Raw genomic sequence first — 16,617 nt, 5'->3', positions numbered from 1 at the left:
TATTTTGTCCAACTGGGCGTTGTGGCGTGCGCCTGTAATCTAAGCTGTGGGGGAAGTTATAAATTGATGCAGAGGTTCGAGCCGTGGTCACGTCTTTCGGATGGTGACGTTAAAGGTCGGTCCCAGACGTAAATAATCATATCTGATTGATATGTCTGACAAAACTCAAATACACACACACACCACTCCAAGTCCGTCGATTTCGCATGATGGCGTCCGGAGCAACCGTTTTGAGGCAGCAACAAATAAGGTGTTTCTAAAGGCCTACCATATTTTATTTGCATAGTCGCATACCCCACCAGGCGTTGATCCAGAGGGAACCGAATGGTCTCCCCCCCCCCCCCCACCTCCACCCCAGCAAAAAAATAGGATAGAGAGACGAGAGAAGCACAAGAAGGGGAACGGAAAGGCGAAGTTAGAGAAGGGGTAGGCAGGTAGAGGGAAAGAGAAAAGTCCCCGCCCCCCCCCCCAAGTCGAGTCCAGGGGGACTCGACTGGGGAGGGGCGGGGAGAGAATGATTTTTTTTTAATGAAGGAGTCCATTGCCCAAACTGCTGTTAGTCTGCAGGTACAGACCCTGAATGAAACTTTGATCAACAAGTGTGTCTCCATGCATGCAAAGACAAGCAAATCTGTTTCGATTCAGGAGCGAGTAGGGCTTTAATTCAGTACACAAGGCATTAGTAGGCTGCACATTCAGACCCTTAGCTCGAGTGAAGGGCTTGCATAGCAGACTATAAACGACCGTGTCCATTCTGCCACCTCGTACCTCCCAGTAACTACGAGATAGACAGAGGGCATAAAAGAATGAAGAAGAACACAAAGGAAAGAGGGAAAGTACAAGGGAATGGAAATGAGATAAAAGAAATGAAGAAGAGGAAAAAGAATAGAAAGGTATTTGCTGAAAAGTGAGCGTGAAAAAAATATATATATATCACTATATAGGCTATTGTTCAAGAACTCGTGAATCTGGGAATCCATCAAATAAATAGAAAAGGAGGCTTCTTCAACATTTGTAGGGGGGTTTGGGTATCAAAAAATTAAAGGGGGGGGGGTAACACCTGTAACCCCCCCCCCCCCCCTGCGTACGCCACTGAAAGGAGGTGAAATTGGAAGTCGGGCAGATCCTCGTATCTTTACTATTCTTCCTTCTTTCCTATAGTACTTTTCTTCTACCCCCCCCCTTTTTTTTTTCTCTCTACTTGTACTATGCCTGCCCTCCTGCGGTGCCATTTCGGGCTGTGGTGATTCGGAAGCCTGCTCATTATTTTTTGTCTTTATAATTATCATTTTAAAAAGTAAAAATTTGTCCCTTTTACATAGCAAATAGGTATAACAAAATCGTTAATCAAAATCAAACTTAAATTTTACCATGCATGGACATTATTTTACAGAATTTTTTTTAATGTGTATTTTATCGATATTGATCGGGAAGGGGTAAGGTCATATTTGGCAAGACACCCCCCCCCCCCTTAACAAAATCAATATATTGTGTAAGATATACTCTGGATTACATAAAAAATCGTTGGAAAAAAAGAACGCATCATTCTATGTTAGCAAGTCGCATTAAATCTCCCTTTTCGACAGCTATTTTGACGTAAACCGGGCCTACCGGCTATCTTTTAACAACCACATTTTGTAATCACGATATATGTCCCAAAAAGTAATGAAGCAACTTCTAAAATATACCAAAATCAAAATATAATAATCACATTTTTTTTATTTGTGGACTAATGACTTGCTTAAATAATTTTTTTCAGTTTAACTTGTATATTTTTTAAAAATATTAATCGTGTTATCAATTCTGAGTGTTTTCAATTCGAATTATTCAATGCACTTAGGTATGCAACTATGAAAAAGTAATTCTGTATCTCTCTTACAACAACCATAATTTTTCTGAAATATTCATAACGTATACTGTACCGACTGGATTGTTTATATGCGAATATTTACCCGAAATTAAGGCAATATAATATGGCCTATATTGATGGACTGCTTCATAAGACTTTTGGTATAATTTTGTAGAAAGTTTGGATATAATTTACTCGAGTGATACAGTTATTTGAATCACTGGTGAAGAACAAACTGTCACCCTGATTATGCCAAATTAGTTGAGTAAGTATAAATGTTTAATCCATGACATGTGGAAAAGTGTACAATGTCGTTGGTCATTTTTTAAACAACCACCCGGTACCCTTTTATCATGTAATATGTTTATTCCAAGTGGACCTGTATGTGTAGATGCATAGGAACCTATAGTCTCCGTGTAGTGAGGGTGTGCTTGAAGGTGTATATATTTATGATATAAAAACAGTAATAATTAACAATCGTATTTCGCTCTCCAAATAACGTAATCTATTCACTCAACAGTAATCTGCGTTGTGGAATTTTCCTTCGCATTTAAATTGCAGAACGGATGTGTTCGTTTTATGTTGTGGGTGATATGAAAAGCCGAACCACGAACATTTTTCAATTCTTTTTCAGCGATTTAGGTTTATTGCAAAGATTATTGTTGTACTGATGAATCACTGCGATTGAATTAATTTGATTTATTAGCATCCATTCATTGGTACTTGACGGTATTATTCCATAAATTTGTCATATGGTGCACTAATAAATCAGAAGTGAATGGCGAAAGATTACTTTAAAAATACTCTATTCAACTGTCCAGTATTGTACAGTGGAGCTCTGTTCTCTACCACGGAGACTACCTCCATGCTTATACCGATACATAGATGTCTACACGAGTCACATATATAACAGATTTCTGTTGATACATTGTTCCATGTTCCTTGGTCCATTGTTTCACTCATTTGTTATTGTTGAATTGATTTGTTCTATTTTGTTTTCGGTGATGTTTAGGCCTATTTTATAAAGATTATATATAGCGAGAGCCACAGGCAAAGCATAACGATACTTTTGCTCTATTTGCTATAAAAATAACACCCATGTGTTTCATTTTGTTCACCTCACTTGTGAAATTCGCTTCCTTCCCAAAATATAATTCATATTATATGAGTGAACGCAGCAAGCTTAAATAATATTAGTAGAAGTGATGTATCATTATTAAAGGACAAGTCCACCCCAACAAAAAGTTGATTTGATTAAAAAGAGAAAAATCCAACGAGCATAACACTGAAAATTTCATCAAAATCGGATGTAAAATAAGAAAGTTATGACATTTTTAAGTTTCGCTTAATTTCACATAATAGTTATATGCACATCCTGGTCGGTATGCAAATGAGGGAACTGGTGACGTCACTCACTCACTTTTTCTTTTGTATTTTATTATTTGAAATATGAAATATTCTTATTTTCACCTCATTGTCCTGTGAAACAAAGTTTTATTTCTCACTGAACATGTGGAGTTACCATTGCTTAACATTATATGGGTCAGTCAAGTTGGTCCTTAATGTCAAATCTGTAAAAATTGAAATATTGTACAATTCAAACAATAAAAAACAAAAGAAATAGTGAGTGAGGGACATCACCGATTCTCTCATATATGTATGTGGGTAAATTGTGCATACAACTATTTTGTGAAAAATAAGCGAAATTTCAAAATATCATAACTTTCTTATTTTACATCTGATTTTGATGAAATTTTCAGCATTATGCTTGTCTGATTTTCTCTGTTGATTCAAAACAACTTTTTTCTGTGGTGGACTTGACCTTTAAAAAAGCTTGATATCGATACAAAATAGTGATGAATTTAAAAACAGAATATGCATGTACATCTATTTCCATCAATATTTCAACCGAATGTGACTTTATTTCGCCCCTTTATTTGCTGGCCTAAACAATCTGTTTCTACGTCACAGCGCTATGAATATACACCCAGAACCCCCCCCCCCCCCGGTAGTCTGATATAGAAATAGCATTATTTGGGTTTCCTTTCTACTTATTTTTATAATAACTGTGGCTTGCATAACCTCTATTGTTTTTGTCTTTTGGAGTATAGATTCGTTAAATCGTTTCGGTACTCACTGAGTACTGAAAATAAAACTATACCACTTACTATTTTTTAATGTCATTTCCGATGGGATATTTTTGCAAATGAATTCTCCCATTCTGTGTTTTTTTTATTTTTACTATATAATTGTCGACTTGTTCAACATTCATTCTTTTGGTTGAAAAGAAGTTTGTTTTTTTTAAGAGAGATTGACAGATATTTGTGTTCTTAATTTATTGACCCTCTTTTTATCTTTGCATCTTTACTGTGTTTACCTGAGTTTGATAATAATAATTATTGTGTGATTGACTGTGCGCGGGGTCGTTCGATTCCACATTTATTTCTTTAACACTTTTCGTTGCGACAATAGAAAAGTAAATCGTATTCATTTATCCATTGAATTCGAGACAATTATGACTGAAACATGAAAACAGATTTCAAAAACGTCGTCGAGTTAGAGCAACCTCATTTTAGCCTTCTACTTCACTCAGGAGGACATCTAAAAACAGTACCAATATAATCACCGGATGTGGCTGATGTCATTAACTGGTAAGGATTCACAAACAGAATTGATTCATAATGATTCTTGAATTATGCATCATCAATCGCCATTCCTGGGCGTCTATATTGTTTGAACCTGTTATCGTTATTTGACTATTCTGATTTTATTGTGACTATTTTACTCATCCACAAATAAAAGCCACAAAATGACTATTGATGGGTCAGTTTTGTCCAAACGTTTAAAGGCATTCCTTAGTCTGATGTGGTTTCTATGATTCTATTATGTGTGCCCCATTTTTTCCCCATATGATTGTTTATTGGTTTAGAAATCTAGATGGATTACTACAAGGATTAATATTTATATAAAAATATTTGAATGGGAATTTCAAGGGCATATGCAGTCTTCAATTTCCACTACAGACTAAAGGAATGAGAAGAAAATGCTTGCGTCTAAAGGAGCTTGAAAAGGAAATGGATATCTTACTGCTGTTGATGGTTTAGAAGGTGTTTCCATTGCTGTATTTATTGGGGTGACGACAGGGTATGAGTTTCTGCTCCGTTCTTCCCGTTCTTGCTCTGGGAAAGAGGATTTTATTGGTCTGGCAGGGGCCGCGGAAGCGGGGGGGGGGGGCAAGCTGGAGGGGCTTCAGCCCCCCACTTTTTTTCTCCAAAACCGTGTACAAAAACGTAAAAATGACCATTGTGATTTTTTGCATGATCAGCCCCCCCCCCCTCCACTTTTGGCTCAGCCCCCCACTTTGAAAACCATTCCGCGACCCCTGTCTGGTAGACTACGAGGTAGCAGTTGATCTACATCCGGATACACGTATAGCCAAATACGACATAGGCTAAACTGGTATCAATAATTGCCTTTGGTAATTAAGCTTGTTTTATATATTACTCTTATTCAAAGGTGAAATGATGGAAGAAGTGGTCGAACATCAACGGCTTCGCGCTCGTATATAATTTCGTCTTGAGGTCTGGTCATGGGGGCCGATTTTTTTTACCTGTGGAAACACTGGCATTTATTTGTAGATAAAAGCGTTTCAGGTTGGCTTGGAAATGCAGCCAAAGAAGTGCGTTTGATGATAGCCTACCTAAAGATGAAAATATTTTTCACTGACGAATGAGAAAAGGTACAGTCAAAATAGTTCACTGCATGAACTGTATACGCTAGTTAGGCCTATGTGCAATTTACACACAAAGTATGCGTAATTAACACAGGTATGTGTGAAATTAACATGAGAAGCTACATGTATATATTATGTACATTTCATGAAGGGGTCGTTGTACTTATTAAGAAGCCGGAGTGAGATGCGCAAAAGTTGATCAGAGAAGTTTTAAGACATTTTGGTTAGTTTAGGAAAAGTAGACCTAATAGGAGTGTTATATCTGAGTTTATATCCCACTCAGGTATAACCGAATGATATATTATATACATTATATGCCCTCATATCCAGTCAAATACAGGATAATCCTTTTTTTTTATTCAATTAACCTCCTTAGAGCGAGCACCCTACACTATGATTATCGATATTTGTCCCTTTTTTAAATCACATGTACAAGAAACATTAAAAAAAAAACATTATTGTGTAGAAACAATCCTCACAGGGAATCGTCATAACTTGCACCAAATCATTTAAACCCATAAGTGGCTTAGATCTGTTCTCGATTCAATTCAAGACTTTATTCCAGACACAACTGCATAAGCAGAGGTCCATATAAACAAACATCATAATATACATCAAGACAGACATACAGAGATAAAATTAGATTAAACCAAAGAACGGATAATTATGTATAGAGAGTAGAACAAGGCATAAAATAATTACACTAAAATGATACTAGAAATTAACAATGAATACACAAAACAAAATGACAGCAATGTATAAAAATTAACAATGGAAATATTTCTCCTTTGTGTTTATAAATTTTAATGATTTTAGTTATATTATTAAACAAAAAACAAGTGAAAATTCAGACGTGTAATCAGTGGATCATTGTATACAGATCAAAATACATAGAACAGACTTTTATCAAAAGTGGACTTGAAATTTTCTTTGATTGAAATAAAATCCGTGCATTTAAAAAGTCTGCCTATCTTGGTTCATTATGAACAGAAAACCAGGTCAACTTCCTTTCTTTCGTAACAAAATTTTGACAAGCGGTTGAAGAAATATGATGATGAATCTCGATCTGTTCCGATTTCATGGCGATTGTGTTTATTTTGTATCAGTTTGAACTTTGATGTATGCCGACTGCTTCACCTTTCAAATAATTTCTGGTAAACTCTTGTCCACTTACTCACTCTCTTATTTTCTTTCCTCGTCTTATTTTCGTCTTTCTCGAATAGTGCACTTGTTTGCTTTTTTGATTAGTATGACAAGTTAAACCGCCCTTTTGTTAGTATTCTTGTACATTAAGGACCGATCAAGGTTGAATATTTTTAATTCTTATTATGTGAGGGATCTTTCCTGCTAGAAACCCAATGCTCTGATCCTAAACTCGGTAAATATACATTTTTATGAAGCGTATACGGTGCGTCGGAAAAGAGGGTCTTTTTAAGAATAGAGACGGGTTCTAGAGTGAAAACAGTGCTGGAATAACATGTCTTGGGGTTTTTTCTCCCTATTCTGTAATCCAAACGAAGTAAAATTAAACACGTTTTTCGATCATCGCCCCCCCCCCCCTGCATTCCCTCCTCTATGGCCCCAGTATAGTGGCACGGACCACCTTGGCTCTTATTTGAATAATTTGAATGCAAATAATGTCCTAAGACATCCAATGAAATTGGCTAGTGCCGCTTCTTTTGTACATTCCCAAACAGAATCAATGTTCAATATTTAAAAAGAATATGCAATACAAATCGTTACATAATTCGCGTTCTCATAATTATTACAGAAGTGCAGCAAAAAGAAAATAAAATAGTACCGGGAGCTAGTTTAAGGAAACATCCGGCTAACTGAAGTCAATAGTCATGCACTCACAAGAATAGTAACTAATCTTTGTTATTTAAATCCGATTTAAACATATAATTATCACGTTAGATTAATATTATTCTAATTTTTGAATCATCCTAAATATTGGGTTTGCATATCCGTTGAATATATAGGTCTACGCAGTGTGTGCGTTTTTTTTTTACCAGTCTTAATTAACGTTTTTTTGCAGGGATTCGTCTTATCATATTTGTGGCCCATTTCATAAAAAAATACAATTATTGTAACTTTACCATTATGACAACTACCACGGTGCATGGCTCTGGGAAGCCGGGTTGCTACTGCACCCTTACGATATTTCTGGGGGTATACTCATACCCAACACCCTTCATATTGGGTGGGGAATATTTTGACATGCAGTAATGTAGATAATTCACCTAAATCACCTTCATTTGGAGTGAAAACCTTGTTTCTCTCCTCGTAAGATTTTTCTTTAACAAAATCACCTTCAGTCAGAAGTAAAACCCCCTTTTTTTTATATGTCAGTTCTTTTTTTTAACAAACCAATATCCACTCTTATAGAAAAATCGATCTCAGGCCCCTTCTATGATGTCAGGGTCAGCATCCAATCACAATCAAGGTGTACCCATTGGCATTTGCACTATTCAATCATTGAATATAGAACAAAACATAATAATCCTCGCAGATAGCTTTCTAACAAAACATAATCAAAATTCATGTAATAAACAGGTTAATTACTTTAACTAAGTTAAAATATAATAAAATTAGCAAGAGGGGATAAAACGATTAAATTTGATGTAAAGAATCAATGAACGAAATATTGGATAACAGTCGCGAGACTTTTACATGTTCATAATTGATATGGTAGAATGATAGTCCAATGCAGGGAATTTTCACAACACGACGCCAAACGCTTTCAAGAACACAGAAAAAAATTATTGTATTGTCAAATGCCCATCATGACAAAGAGCAACCAAGAATTGGTGAATCAAAACAACTTTCTCGTCCTGGAGTCGGGACAAATGACATTATTTGGAACTTTTCATCAGCTCCGAAAGTTACGACGAACTGCTGTTCGGGTTCACCAAGTTTCAACAAAGGCCTCTCAGCTGTTCATTGTCATTTTGATGGACATTTTCAATATCCCCTCTTAGAAAAATCGATCTCAGGCCCCTTCTATGATGTCAGGGTCAGCATCCAATCACAATCAAGGTATATATATATATATATACCCATGGACATTTACAATAATGGCAAGCTTGCCACAGTTGTATATGGAACGGGGCCCCAGAATGTATTTTTTTGGTAAAAGCATATACCAATGCCGAAAAGAAGAAGGGCCTATTCCTTTTTGTTGATCCTGCAAGTGGTATGACCTTTTACACAATTATCAATGTCAAACATCGCCGCTTTAATTCACTCATATATTCGTTTCGTAACACACTTTGATAAGGAACATCCAAACAGTGCTCACTTGCTCCGCTTACTCGATTTTTTTTTTGTTATTTATTAAATGTTACCGTATTGCCAGAGTGAGTCCATTCAACTTCACTGTTTTATTTTCTTTCTCTCTCTCTCTTTCTCTCTTTCGGCTTCTTCTTGTGAAATGTTAATGGTAACTGCAACTTTCACATAATGGGGTTTTTCAGGAAATCATTAACCTCCGAAATGGCCAGGTTATTGTCTTTTAGATTATTAGTTTTATTTCTATCATCATTATAATCCTTCCTTTCTCCTCCATTATTCTTTATGCACATTAATTCAAATGCATGCACTTTGTACAATGTTGTTTGTTCGTTGTTTAGGGGGTAACGTGAAATGCGTGCAACAGCAGTTATAAACACATCACGCACTTATTGCAATGTTTGACCATCTCAATCAATTACAGTTAAGAAATCATTATTCATTTTGAAATGAACGTATTGCTGTATATAAAAACGGTGACTTTCTTAACCGGAAAGAAAATAAAAAACCTTGAATCTTAAATATATTACCCACCACATCTTATAGGTCAGGATTTAAAACAAAAGTAAAGCAAGGTCATAATTATTGGTCAAACATCTTGTATATTTTGAATATGTAAATAAATTCCCTCGTAAGACGTTTAAAGAGACAGAGAAAAAAAAATGGGTAAATCATAACCTGAAAGACAGTTCTCGGGAGAGGTTTTGACTGATCATATGTTACAAGCTAATGAAACCCTTGCATCTGATTGGCTCAGAGCAAAAGAATAAATGAAAATCGCTGATTATTTGTTTCATGACATGCTCCCCAGTTCCATCGTTTGGAAAATATATAGACTGAGGTTCATCGGTCGGTCAGCTGTTCGAAATAAGAATGAGAAATTGTGGTTTTCTTTTCTATCACTCTCAGAATAGATTATTGAATTAGCATGGTCTATGCGTAGACTTCTTCGCACAATAAATGAGTGGAAAGGAAGTCAAACGAGCTTAGCCATTGGGGAGGTGTTTCACCCTTTTAATCCCACAAGGGTATAGAGCTATCGGTAATATTAATCCTTGTGTATTACACAGTGTATTACACAGCCATGCCGAAGAATACGAATAAGCATATTATTTGACACAGTAATAATGCTGTTTAAAATTTCATGCAAAGCTGTTTGAACCTTATAGAAGTTGTTTAACAGCTAAACAACCATGATGAATGAGAATTAAATATTTCAAATCAAACTTTGCTGTTCAAGATTTTAAACAGTTTGTTTAAACTGTTTAAACAACTATCTGTAAGCTTCATAATTATTATGAAACAGCGTGTTTTCTGTGTACGCGTTCTTCTCTCTGTCATGGATCTACTACTGTGAATATCAGTTTTAAACCGTGATTACTGTCAAGGGCGGCGTTTCGGAAGCGGGCAGGGGCGACGCGCCAAGATTTTTTTCCTGATTTATTTTTATTGACAAAACAAGAGCATACAGAAGGGAAGAAAGAGCATAAAAAAGAGTTTCGGGGTCGTTTATAATTTCATTAAAATTAGCAAATAACGTGACTTCTTGTCCACCCCACCCTCCTTTACCGAAGTGCCCTGCGTCTATGTTATTGCAAATAGATTGGTCAAATATATTAATTGCAAGATACGTCTTTACTTTTCTGATGATTCGAACGTAATAGGAATGTTGCATGCATCCAAAGCATTCTGCCGCTACACCTTGAATGCAATCCGACAAAAATAAGAATGTTCCCCTCAACGCTAATTGTTTTACTTCAAAATATTAGTTTGCCTGTTTATCAATACGTAGGCCTACACATTAAATTTCTTCCTTTCTTGTTTTTATTCTTCTTCTTGCCCTCCCTTTTCCTTCCTTCGTTCTTTTTTCTTTCATTCCTTTTCCTTTCTTTTTTTTCTTTTTCACTTCGTTCTCATATTCTCCTTCCTAATGCTCTCCCTCTCTCTTATATTTTGGTCCCCATGGAAGACCAGCTGGACATTTTATTAATATGGGTTATATCCAACCTTCTTTAGTTTTTTTACTTATATAGCATGTTTAGAGCGTTAATTTTCTTATGTAATGTTTTTGTCAATATCTATAGAATTTATTTCATTATGTATGTATATGTTATATTCTTTGTGTTTCTTTGCATGTAGGCCTATATATTATAATGTATCTTGTTTTATTACGGAAATAAAACCATAAAAAAACGAATGGGAAAATGAATCATTAAATTCAGTTAAAAAGATACATGTAACAGGGGCCTAATAAAAAAAACAAAAAAAAGAGGTTTATCCCCTCCATTTATAGATGATGAAATTCTGCCCGGCGTGGGCAATCGGTAAATGGACATCGGTAAATGGACCAATATTATTGAATAACAGAGTGGAAAGAATAGATGAACAGCAAAAGTCGCTTTGCTTCATGAACAAGATGGAGAGATTCTGATACATCTCATCTAAAGAATAAACCGGGAGAAAATGATTTACAACGGTTTTGTATGTCCTTTTTTGTTGTTCTTTCTTTTTGTTTGTTTTTATGAAGACTTTGAATATGCATTGATCGACAGTAAGTCTTGAAAAAAAATTGATAAATCAAGTTTGGAGTTGTTGATCGATATATTATGTAGACGGATTCCTTTCTTCTATCAACCACTTGGGTTTTCTCCGGGGGTTTTCTAGACTTTTAGCGTTATTAGTAACTCCTTGCTTTTGGTATGTCTTTTTTTTTTGGGGGGGGGGGGGGCTTCATGGAAATGATTTGCTGTGCATTATACTATGGACCCTCCTTGATTATATTATTGCAATTTGTTTGAGTTCAAACCTTATTTTTCCTGGACTGTTTAGATGACAACGGTGTCTTGATTGTCTTTAATTTCCAAATTCGTTCCCGTAACTTACTCTCGTTCCCACGTCATATGAAAAATCATATAGGGAATGAGTTGTTCAAGGGAGTATCAGTAGGCCTTCTGTAAGTTATGAAAATACACGGGGGTAATACGTTGTATACACGGACGCTAAATGCTGCATGATATCGACGATGGTCCAATATTGCGCAGGAGCGAGTTCACGCATTTAACTCTTTATCCAATCAGAGTCCTCGTCGCGTTGTAAATTTCTGTAAACAGAAATCTACACGAAGGGTTTGTGATATGTTATAATAGCGTCGATTTCATCCAGACTTCAATTATTTAATTTCATTTGAAACGGTAACCGATTTTGCCCGTATTGCACGTCATCAATCGATAACGGAACAATATTTTAAACTTTTTTTAATACATGAAATACTTGACAAATATGGAGCAGCCAACCCGCATTCTAACTATGCTAAAATCCCCAGCGCAGGTACCACCTTCGTTCCCGCCGCAACTCCCCGGTAAGCCGGTGTCCATCAATAGCAACATGCCCGAGTGTCTGTCGCGAGATATGCCTCCGCCGCCCGGCATGTCGGCTGGACCATCGGGGATGACGGAGGGTCCTCCCGTGGGTGCTGATGGAGAAACGATCATGGATTTTGGTCATCGGATGGCTCAGACCATCAATTCTGGTTTCCTAACCTTGTCTATTGCTGTTGGACGACAGACAGGATTATTCGAGGCCATGGCAAGTTTCCATGGACAACCGAAAACCTCACAAGAAATAGCAGACAGAGCAGGGCTTAAAGAAAGGTAATAAGTAATAGAAAGAAAGGTAATAAACTAATAAGTAATAGCCTAACCACCTAACCGAGATCTAACTTTTTAGTGTTATAACCCTTGCCTAATTCTCTAGTTTAGTCCACCCCGTAACTTTTGTTTTAACCTAACGTTAGGCCTACTTAACTTGTAATTGACAGAGCTTCCATTTAGCAGTTAGATCTAAATGTGAGACTAAATAAAAAGGGCTTATACGATAAATCTACGTTACCTCTAGTTCGTGCATAGGCCTACTACTTGAAAATAATTATGGGGTCACTTGTCGGACTTAATTACTTTTTAAAATGTATAAATGACTAAGAAAATAAAAAATACATAATTAGATCCATAGACCGATTAACTTACATTAAAGTAAACTTGTTCCATTTTCTTCAAGAGTGCAATTCCCCAACACATCTACCGAGTTTTATTCCTTTTTTGTTTTCTTTATTTATCATTTGATTTGGATAGAGATGGACCTACAGTATGGCCCATGCTCATTTAGTCTAAATTGTGAAAATGCAGTGCGTTTTTACCCATTATTCCCTTGAGATTACTGGTTCGATTAAATCAAATAGCTTAAACTGTTAATGTATCAATACTTATTTATTCGAATCCATTTGGCTATAAATCCGAGCAGTTGGATCGCGAGTTGGATCAACTTTTTTGTTGAGGGGCCGGGGGGGGGGGGGTCTTCTAAGATAATTCTCAATCTTTTCTTTTTCATTTATTCATTTATTTATACTATATGATTCTTCAATTCCTATTCATCCGCCCATTTGTTAATCTGTTTATGTTGTCATTGATTCATTTATTTATTAATTTTTAAATAAATGAAAAGACTCGAGGAATGTAGAATGCAACGGATGAAAACTTAACATGAACAACGCCGATCTATTGATGAATGCTGAAAAAAAATGTATAACATTGACCATGTTTCGTGAATTACACACGCGTTTCCGTGAGTGTGTTTATAATATAATTCTAGGATTGAAATGGGGGACAAATCTGAGTGAGTAGATTGATAATGAGATTGAGTTCTATATCTATTAGATTGGGATTTTTAATCTAGTTTTGGATTGATCACTCATCGCAATCTAAAGAATTTAGAGACTGACCAGAATCTATTCTGATAGCCTTAAAAAACTATATTTATAGGACAATATGAAACACAATCGAACACTACATTTTCTGCTTTAAAGGTCAAGTCCACCCCAGGAAAATGCTGACATGAATAAATAGAGAAAAATCAAACTCGCATATAGTGCTGAAAATTTCATTAAAATCGGATGTAAAACAAGAAAGCTATGACATCTTAAAGTCTCGCTTATTTTTCACAAAACAGTGATATGCACAACTTGGTGAGTCAGTCGATGATGTCCATCACTCATTATTTCTTTTGTTTTTTATTGTTTGAATTATACAATATTTCATTTTTTTTAGATTTAACAATAAGGACCAACTTGACTGAACCATATAGTATTAAACAATGCTAATTCCACATGTTCAGGGAGGAATTAATCGTTGTATTACTTGACGATGAGGAGAAAATTAGAATATTTCATATAATAAAATACAAAAGAAATATATAGTGAGTGGATGACGTCATAGTCTCCTCATTAGCATATATATCAGCCAGGATGTGCATATAACTGTTTTGTGAAATTAAGCAAACTTTAAAACGACATAACTTTTTCTATTTTACATCTAATTTTGATGAAATTTTCAGTGTTATGCTTGTTGAATTTTTCTCTTTTTATTCAAATAAATTTTTGTTGGGGTGGACTTGTCCTTTAAGAAAGACGCGGATTTCCACTTTAGCTCTGCATTGTCATGAGCATTTGTTTTTCCAAGAAAAGGTGTGATTTTCTCTTTACATTCCTAATTTGTCATTTTTCCTTTTCTTAAATCATATCCGGCAAAAATTTCCTGACGATTATTTTTTAAACAAATATACATTTAGACTATGTTGTAATGAAAAAAAAAACCCGAAATGATTCAATCAATATCCCTAACCTTCGTTACACTCTAAAAAAAGTTTGCCCAATATTGGGTAAAATGGGAACATGCATGTTTTCTGGATAAAATAATACCAAATACGTTGTAAATTTTGCGCAATGTTGCGTTGAAATTTACCCTTAAAACACTAATTTTACCCAATATGAGGGAAAATTACCCAACAAACATGCATGTTCCCTTTTTACTCAATACTAGGTAAATTTTCATTCATGTTTTTTTAGAGTGTAACAAAAACATTTTTTCACTCTTTTCCGAGGACATTGTAAACGTATGTTATAAATAGCTGAACAAGCTACCTTATTTATAAAAAAAAAAAACACGACTGAAATCTTTATATCTTAAAGGAAGAATAATCTTAAACTAAATATGCCTTAACACCAAAATATATTTTAAGGTAAAATAAAACTAGAAAAGGCGTAAATAATCCCCCCTTTTTTTAATGAAAACTATTAAACGGAAACAACGACGACAACAACAATAGGCCTGTTTAGAGATGTGTACAATGATACGCAATCTTCCGGTCTTTCAGAATCTTTCATACTAGAGTTTGGGGTTTCGCTTTATAAATGAATATGATCGAAATCTCAAAATTATAGAGAACTACTCATCCTCGATTGTTTGTTTGTTTGATTGCTTGGTGCCTTGTTAAGATCTAACATGGTGATTTATAGGCTTCTAATATTAATCTCTTGGAGGGGGGCAGTTATTGATGTTTATTGTTTTATAAATTATTTAATGATAACCAGTCAGTCCAATCAATTCATCCTTGTATCTATCAATACATTACCATCGCTCTTTCTCTTCTCGTCATTTTCCTGTCAGTATCCAATTTTCTGTACACCTTCTTATTCCTTAAAGGACAAGTCCACCCCAACAAAAAGTTTATTTGAATAAAAAGAGAAAAATCCAACAAGCATAACACTGAAAATTTCATCAAATTCGGATGTAAAATAAAAAAGTTATGACATTTTAAAGTTTCGCTTAATTTCATAAAACAGTTATATGCACATCCTGGCTGGTATGCAAATGAGGAGACTATGACGTCATCCACTCACTATTTCTTTTGTATTTTATTATATGAAATATGAAATATTCCAATTTTCTCCTCATTGTCAAGGGATACAACGATTAATTCCTCCCTGAACATGTGGAATTAGCATTGTTTAATACTATATGGTTCAGTCAAGTTGGTCCATATTGTCAAATTTGTAAAAAATGAAATATTGTATTATTCAAACAATAAAAAACAAAAGAAATAGTGAGTGATGGACAGCTTCGGTTATCCTTCCACACTTTGATTATGCTGATATTGTTTGGCAATCTGCATCGAAAAAGTATTTGGATTTATTGCAAAAGCTACAAAATCGTGCAGGAAGAATTATTCTAAAAATCGATCCATATTTGCATACTTCATCCTCATACATCCATGATATCTTGAAATGGAAGACTTTAAATACCCGGCAAAAGGAACATATGTACGTAATGATGTTTAAAGTTTTGAATAATTTTGCACCTGATTATATGAAAACACAATTTTCTCGTAAAACATACCCTTACTCTCTGCGTACTGAAAATCATCTCAGTCTCCCAAAACCAAAGTCAAACAGCTGTAAACGGACATTTTTGTATAGGGGGGCTACACTTTATAACAAATTACCAATTAATTTATCGTCTAGTTCAACGATTCAGTCCTTTAAATCAAATCTTCAATTGTATCTCGGTTTTCCATAATCATTTTGCCTGTTGCTTTCTTTGTAGTGAAGTTTCTTTCTTTTCATGCACTAAATTAAGTTTTGAAGTTTTGTGTATATTTTTGTATATTTGCTTTATATGCATGTATTTATGTTTTAAAGGACCCCATGGAAGAACAGCGGTATTTTATTAATACCGCTGAAATGGGCCATCCTCCATATGATCTGTATGTTATGTTAAATTGAGCATGTATGTATTTTATCTTTTTATGGAAATAAATACAAACAAACAAACAAACAAACAAACTCACCTAGTTGTGCATATCACTGTTTTGTGAAAAATAAGCGAGACTTTAAAATGTCATAACTTTCTTATTT

Source organism: Lytechinus pictus, chromosome 7, assembly GCF_037042905.1.
Source record: "Lytechinus pictus isolate F3 Inbred chromosome 7, Lp3.0, whole genome shotgun sequence".
Lineage (NCBI taxonomy): Eukaryota > Metazoa > Echinodermata > Echinoidea > Temnopleuroida > Toxopneustidae > Lytechinus > Lytechinus pictus.
Note: the sequence above shows the minus strand (reverse complement) of the source record.